This window comes from Danio rerio, chromosome 20 (genome assembly GCF_049306965.1).
Source record: "Danio rerio strain Tuebingen ecotype United States chromosome 20, GRCz12tu, whole genome shotgun sequence".
NCBI classification, from domain to species: Eukaryota; Metazoa; Chordata; class Actinopteri; order Cypriniformes; family Danionidae; genus Danio; species Danio rerio.
The window spans coordinates 16,947,758-16,955,433 of record NC_133195.1 but is presented as its reverse complement, the minus strand read 5'-3'; the positions used below and the strand labels follow the sequence as shown (position 1 = coordinate 16,955,433).

Below are 7,676 nucleotides of genomic sequence, written 5' to 3'. Positions count from 1 at the left end.
ACCGGTGCTGTATAAGCAGGCAGTTTATTCCTCTGTGGCGACCGCAGATTAATAAAGGGACTAAGCCGAAAAGAAAATGAATAAATGATATTCAAGTACTTCACTTACAAGGATACAGTTATCAAGATTTAAAGTGGTACAAAACCTTTCACCTTTCAGAATTGACCTGAAACAAATAAACAACTGTCTTGGGACAATTTTGAAAACCTTTTTTTTTTTTTTGAAGATTTTAGATTTTTTTAGAATAAGTTGGTGGTTCATTCCGCTGTGGTGACCCCATATTAATAAAGGGACTAAGCCAAAAAGAAAATTAATGAATGAATACTATATTTGATGTTATAATAGGCCTACATAATTCCCTTAAGGCCAAAAAGTATTACGTGCACCCCACTTCACCTAAAATGTTTTTTTTTTTTTTTTGTTGCTGTTGTTCTACGCAAATTCTACACAGTTCTGCAACCTTAAAGTGCTCCACAGATTATTCAAATATTTACTCCACAGATTATTCAAAGCCTATTGTTGCACAAACTTGTGAGTATTTCAGTGACTTTACCAAATCCAGTATTTTGGAGCCATAGTATTGCTATACTGCTATAGTACCGGTAAACCGTGCAACCCTACAACAAAGATGTTCATATACTTACTACATGAAGAGTACTTAAAATATTTGTCAACATTACTTGAGTATACTTCACTTCACTACTTTTTGTAACGGTAGTTTCTTACACATCTCATCCAGTGTCTTCTGTTTTGTTTGGATTCAATTTCTGACAGTCGTAGGCTGACAATCTGACAATTTCTATATTTTTTTGTGTTTCCGTCTATTTACGATTGTGAATTTCATAATGGGACCTTGATCTCTGCTCTGTCGACTTTTGATGTTAAAAATTTAACTTTACAGTTCAACAAATTGACTTTTATTGACATTTTAGTAGTTTAAAGGAATATAATGTATAATAAATTTTATATAAATAAACAAATCTGTTAAATAGCAGAAAATGCACTAGCAGCAAGGTTTTTGCAGCAAATATACAACAATATATCACTTTAAACTATTAAAAGACTTCATAAAAGTCACTTTTCCAAACTTTTTAACCCTCTCAAGGCAGGCATTGCTGATTTGCAACAGTTAAAAGCATAGATTTTGCCTGTTTCTAAAATTTAATTTGAGCCTGAAATGGTTAAGGGTGAATGTTTTCAGAAGAAAGATGAAGGTCTCATAATGTGATTCAAAAGCACAAATAAAAAATAAATACATGCATCACAAAATACGTAAAACTATTAATTCACAAATTTTTTGTGTAAAATAACATACAATCAATCAGCATATTAAAACATATTACATTTCATCACCGTTCTGGAACTACTTGTCCATTTTATCTGAAAATAATTGCATACCTGTTCAGTCAATTAGAATCAAACATTTAACAACTTTTTATTTGTTATGAATCTGTTTACTTGTCACCTTCATCTAGTTTTGTGAAGCTGTGCAGATTGAAAGTAGTTGAACAGCTGGATGGCTCTTATTGTCTTTTATAGCCCCATAAAACAACACTTTATGGACTGTAATGGATTTCTTCTCTGTGGCGCTCTTTTAGTTCCTGATGAACATGCTTACAGTATGCGAGTGCGTGGGTGTTTGGGCAATCCCGACTCTCTCTTTCTCTCCCTCTCGCTCTAATCTCCTGGCTCATTGGAAGCATGCCATAGCAGTAGTTGAAGTCTGTTTGGTTTCAGTGAGGGAATCTAGTGGGCAGATCCATGGGATAAAAAGGCAAGAGCACAGGAGGGATCCTCACACAACATCTCACTCTCCTTCATTCAACATGGTGGCATCTGCTTTAATCTATGATGTGGAAAATCCTGAGGCACAGGTCTCCAACAGCAGGCGCCAGCTGCCAGTCTGCTCACACACTGTTGTCCAGGTGCTCATGGGTCTGCTGGTGGTCTTCACACTGGTCGTGGCCGGAAGTGTTATCTGGATAAAAACATCTCAGGTAAGAGGGGGGGTTTAGGATGGTCAGGAATAACGATTCCGAATAACGATTAACGAATCAAAATTTCTACAGTATTTCCTATAATATTTTTTTTTTCTGCTGGAGAAATTCTTATTTGTTTATTTCAGCTAGAATGAAGGCAATTTTTAATTTAAAATAATTTTAAGGTCAATATTATTATCCCCTTTAAGCGATATATATGGTTTGGTTGTCTACAGAACAAACCATTGTTATACAATGATTGCCTAATTACCCCAATTAAGCATTTAAATTGCACTTTAAGCTAAACACTAGTATCTTGAAATATTAGGTGCTATGATCGTGGCAAAGATATAAGAAATCAGTTATTAGGGATGTCTTATTAAAATATTATGTATATAAATATCTTAAAATGTTTTTCTTTCTATTAAACATAAATTGGAGAAAAATAATAATTTAGATAATTCTGATTTCAACTGTAATACTTATTAGGGTACAATAAAAGAACTTTAAATATATATATATATATATATATATATATATATATATATATATATATATATATATATATATATATATATATATATATATATTTATTATCTGTTTATTGTCATGTCTCTGTAATTCTGTTGCACCGTAAAAGCTCTGCCACAAAAACAAATTCCTTGTATGTGCGAACATACCTGGCAATAAAGCTTTTTCTGAATCTGAGTCTTTTTTAAAGGGAACATTCATACAAAAGATTTTAAAAAATGATTAAAAAAGTTTGTAAAGACGTGAAAGAATCCCAATTCTGACTGGATTTGAAATTTTAAATAAACAAAGTCTATTTAAAGCTATGAGAATACATATGGGGGTAAATAATAAAATATATGAAGTCAATTGCAAAACTACTTGAGAATTTTCTGGGTTTACCAGATTTTTAGGTTTGGGTTTTGAATAAAATGTTAGTATTTGTTGTATTGTATGACGTTCTGATAACATTACTTCCGAATATCAAGTCAAAAGTATTGTCAATGCCCAAAATGACAGATGCTTTCATTAGATGTGACAAAAAATTCACCAAATATTGATTTGTTTACTCTTCAGAAGCTTAAACTAAAGTTCCCTTAACAAAATATGCTAAACTTAGGTGATATTTCTTCTGAATATCAAGTAAAAAGTATTGTAAATCCCCAAAATGGCAGATACTTTCATTAGTTGTGACTGAGAATTCAACAAATATTAATTTCTTTACTCTTCTGAAGCCTAAACTAAAGTTCACTCAAGAAAAGGCACTAAACTTGGGTGATCTGTCATCAATAGTAAACAAATCTATGACATTTTGCTCAAACACATGAAGATTAATTACAAATAAGAAGAAGCAGGGAGTTACTAGTTGCATATACAGAATGGCATGAACTGACTCAAGACTGATTTTCATCTTAAAGGAAGTCATGGGATCAAAATCTCACAAAAAATAGCCAATCCTCAAAATGACAGATGCTTTCATTACCTGTGACTGAAAATTCACCAAATATTGATTTCTATGCTCTTCTGAAGCCTAAACTAAAGTTGACTTAACAAAATATGCTAAACTTGGGTGATATATGTTCTGAATATCAAGTCAAAAGCATTGTCAATCTCCCAAATGACAGATGCTTTCTTTAGATGTGACTAAAAATTTACTAAACATTGATTTTTTCACTCTTCAGAAGCTTAAGGTGATAAGCATATTGTGATCTGTCATTAATAGTGAATAAAACCATGAAACAAATTACATTTTGCTCAAATACATGAAGATTAATCACAAATAATAAGAAACAGGGAATTATTAATTACATAAATATAATGGTATGAACTGACTCTAGATTGATTCTCATCTTAGAGGAAGTCGTTGGTTCAAAATCTCACAAAAAAACAAAGAAAAAAGTATTGTCAATCCCTAAAATGACAGATGGTTTTATTAGCTGTGACTAATAATTCACCAAATATTTATTTATTCACTCTTCTGAAGCTTAAACTAAAGTTGACTTAAGAAAATGTGCTAAACTTAACTGTTAAATCTCCTGAATATCAAGTAAAAAGTATTGTCGGTCTTCAAAATGACAGATGCTTTCATAACATGTGACCAAAAATTCACCAAATATTGATTTGTTCACTCTTCTGAAGCCTAAACTAAAGCTGACTTAAGAAGAGGCGCTAAGCATGGGTGATCTGTCATTAATAGTGAATAAAACCATTAAGTTTTAAATTACATTTTGCTCAAAAACATAAAGATCAATCACAAATAATAAGAAGCAGGGAGTTATTGGTTACATAAATATAATAGCATGAACTGACTCTAATTTGATTCTCATCTTAGAGAAAGTCATTGGATCAAAATTTTACAAAAAGTAAAGAAAAAAGTATTGTCAATCTCCAAAATGACAGATGCCTTTATTAGCTGTGACTGAAAATTCACCAAATATTGATTTCTTTACTCTTCAGAAGCTTAAAGTGACTTAAGACAAAACACTAAACTTGGGTGATCTATCATCAATAGTAAACATTTATAGATTAATCCCAAATAATAACGGGGCATTATTAATTGCAAAAGTATAATGGCATGAACTGACTCTAGACTGCTTCTTATTTTAGAGGAAATCCTAAGATCAAAATCTTGCAAAACAAAACAAAACAAAACAAAACGATATGATTAATGTTCATTAATGCAGAGGATTGACCCTTTAAACATTGTTTTAATTCAGTTTTATTGATTTATTTTTACAGGATCACGCACAGCACATTTGGCTTGTCAGGTTCACAGGTAAGAATTTCACACCAATGTTAATCTAATGAAAAGTTGATATTTTTTTTGAAAGTGATTAGATAATCTGACCGTGAGTATTTATGTTTTTGCTTCACAGGAACAAATACAAGCTTCACTTCACCCAGGACACAGAAATACAGTATCGTTGTCAAAGTCTCTGCAAAAAGTAAAGTCGGCGACAATTGTAATCACTGGATGCTTCAGAATTTACCTAAAAAAGAAGCAGTCGGAGTATTTTTCTCTGAAATTCTTATGGTCTATGATAAAGAACTTCAAAAAGGAACTACGCTGAGCCTCTGGCCTAACTGTGACAATATGACAATTGATGAGTCAAAGTCTATGATGATAGTTTTTCAACAGAACAATTGACCCCGATGATCTTAAGGCATCTAAGCTATTGCCGGTATCCGGTCCAAAGGGAAACTCTTTAGTTTATTATAAAGACTTAGGCCTTCTAGTGAAAAATTTGTATTGGCAAATATCTTAAAGTACTGACACCTATGGAGTCCACAACTTTCTAGTTACTGTTCTGAAACAATGCCATTAAATGTGATTTTTTTAAATATGTATTTACATTTTTTTGGTCTTAATTTTACTCTTAATTTAAAGATTTATTCAGTTTAATCATGTTATAATTTGTCATGTAACGGGTTTACATTATTAAAAGTATATTCTTTTTGAATGCTAGTTTGTGCTTCATAACCAGACGATTGAATTTTATTTTTGGGATTTTTATTCCAAGATTAAATAAAGGAATGTCTTCATTTTATCACTATGGAGTTATGTTGCAAGTTATTCCACATTGCTATCATGCCAAAAGAGGAATTCAAACAGACACATATAAAATTTAACACTTATTCATGTTGTTTAAAACTGCACAATAGACAAAACAAATGTATTCTCATGACAATCTTGACGTACTTGTAGTATCTAAGACAAATTTATCACATTTCTAAGTAATCTAACGCTTACTTGTTAAAACATGTGCAGTAACGTTTGAGGTTACTAAAGTAACCCTTCGTTCCCCGAGGAGGGGAACGGAAGCACTATAAGTGGATTTGATGTTCTAAATCCACGTATGGGAGGATTCGGTTCAGAAGCTACTCATCTGAAAGATTATTGAACGGGCCAATGAAAGCAATGAATTGGCAGCGCAAGCTTGCGCAGGTGTGCTGCATCGCCAATTAACTGAGCATATAAGCACACCTGGTGCCAGCAAACGCCATCCTTTTTAAGCTGAAGAGACTTTTAACAGCTAAAGGACAGTCATTATGGCGACGGAGTATAGTGCTTCCGTTTCCCTCCTCGGGGAACGAAGGGTTACTTTAGTAACCTCGAAAGTTCCCCTTCAGGGGGAACTTCAGCACTATAAGTGGATTTGATGTTCTAAATCCACGTATGGGAGCCCATTGAAAGCGCCATAATGACTGCACCTTACCAACACCCACCATGAGAAGGCAGTCAGGCAAGCGTGACGCACCCAAATCATGGGAGGCGCGGTCCTCCAATGTGCCCTTGGCCCTAACTTATCCCCACTTCAAAGAAGCTTTACGGAATAGGTATATTTTTTTTGGGAGTCGCTAGCGTCTAGATAATTCTAGGAATATACGACAGTACGTTGGGAAGCGTGCCATCCCAGTAGGGAGGACGCTGCGGAGACCATCCGCACCCAATAGGGAACAAATGGAATTACATATGGACTAACCCTGAGTCCCCCTAAGGGGGAGTGTGCATAAGAAGGTGGTTAGCGGATAGGGAAGGCACGGGTCCACCCAGGGGGGGGAACTTAACCGTGGCGGAAAAGCATATGGGGATCACCAGCGGGGATCGGCCATAGCAGGCACCTGTACCCAAAAACGCGGGCTGACCAGCGGGCAGACCTAACGTAGTGGGCCAGCGAGTGACTCCTCCGCTGAGTCAGTGCTGGGTGCCTCGGAGGAATCTGCAGGGCTCACCGAATGGGGAGCTTTACTGACAAACAGGAGGGTGCACATCTCTCCGTGTTAGGGAAAAAAGGCACCGCAAGCATGCTACAACACCCACTGAGTTGTTTCCTCAATCACCAAAGGTCCCTAACACCCTTGAGAAAACCGGCTCCACTCGCAGATTGTAAAACCTTGCAAATGTGTTGGGTGTCGCCCAGCCCGCAGCTCTACAAATGTCTGTTAAAGAAGCGCCGCGCGCACACGCCCAAGAGGATGCAACGCTCCGAGTGGAGTGCGCACGCACTCCCAGGGGACGCGGCTGACCTCTGCTCAAATAAGCACAAGAAATGGCCTCCACAATCCAGTGGGATAATCATTGTTTAGACACGGCACTTCCCTGCTGCCGTCCGCCATAACAGACAAAGAGCTGCTCAGAAGATCTAAACTACTGAGTACGGTCCACATAAACGTGCAGGGCGTGAACTGGACAAAGTAAGGAAAGGGCTGGGTCTGCCTCCTCCGGGGGCAGCGCTTGCAGGGTTACTACCTGATCTCTAAGGGAGTGGTAGGAACTTTGGGCACATAACCCGGGCGGGGTCTCAGGATAATGTGAGAATAATCCGGCCCGAATTCCAGGCACGAGTCACTGACCGAAAATGCCTCCAGGTCCCCGACCCTCTTAATGGAGGCCAACGCGACCAGCAGAGCTGTCTTCAGTACAGAAATCTTAAGGATACTGAATCGAGCGGCTGGAAGGGATCAAATCGCAAGCTCGTGAGAACGAGGGCGAGATCCTAAGAGGGCGTGAGAGGGGGGCGAGTTGGATTAATATCGCCTAGCGCCTCTGAGGAACCGGATGATGAGGTTATGCTTTCCCACGGTGCCGCCAGCCACCGCATCATGGTGAGCAGAGATGGCGGCAACGTAAACCTTGAGAGTGGAGGGCGACAGCCTACTGTCCAGCTTCTCTTGAAGGAAAGAGAG

The 7,676-nt window shown here is 36.9% G+C and overlaps 1 long non-coding RNA gene across 1 annotated transcript; it reads left to right on the top strand.

Moving 5' to 3' along the window:
- Positions 1 to 1,237: 1,237 nt before the first annotated feature.
- Positions 1,238 to 5,334, top strand: LOC141379270 (uncharacterized). Its single transcript, XR_012395784.1, has 3 exons — positions 1,238 to 1,997; positions 4,728 to 4,764; positions 4,865 to 5,334. It is a non-coding gene; the product is annotated as an uncharacterized lncRNA (long non-coding RNA).
- Positions 5,335 to 7,676: the final 2,342 nt, after the last annotated feature.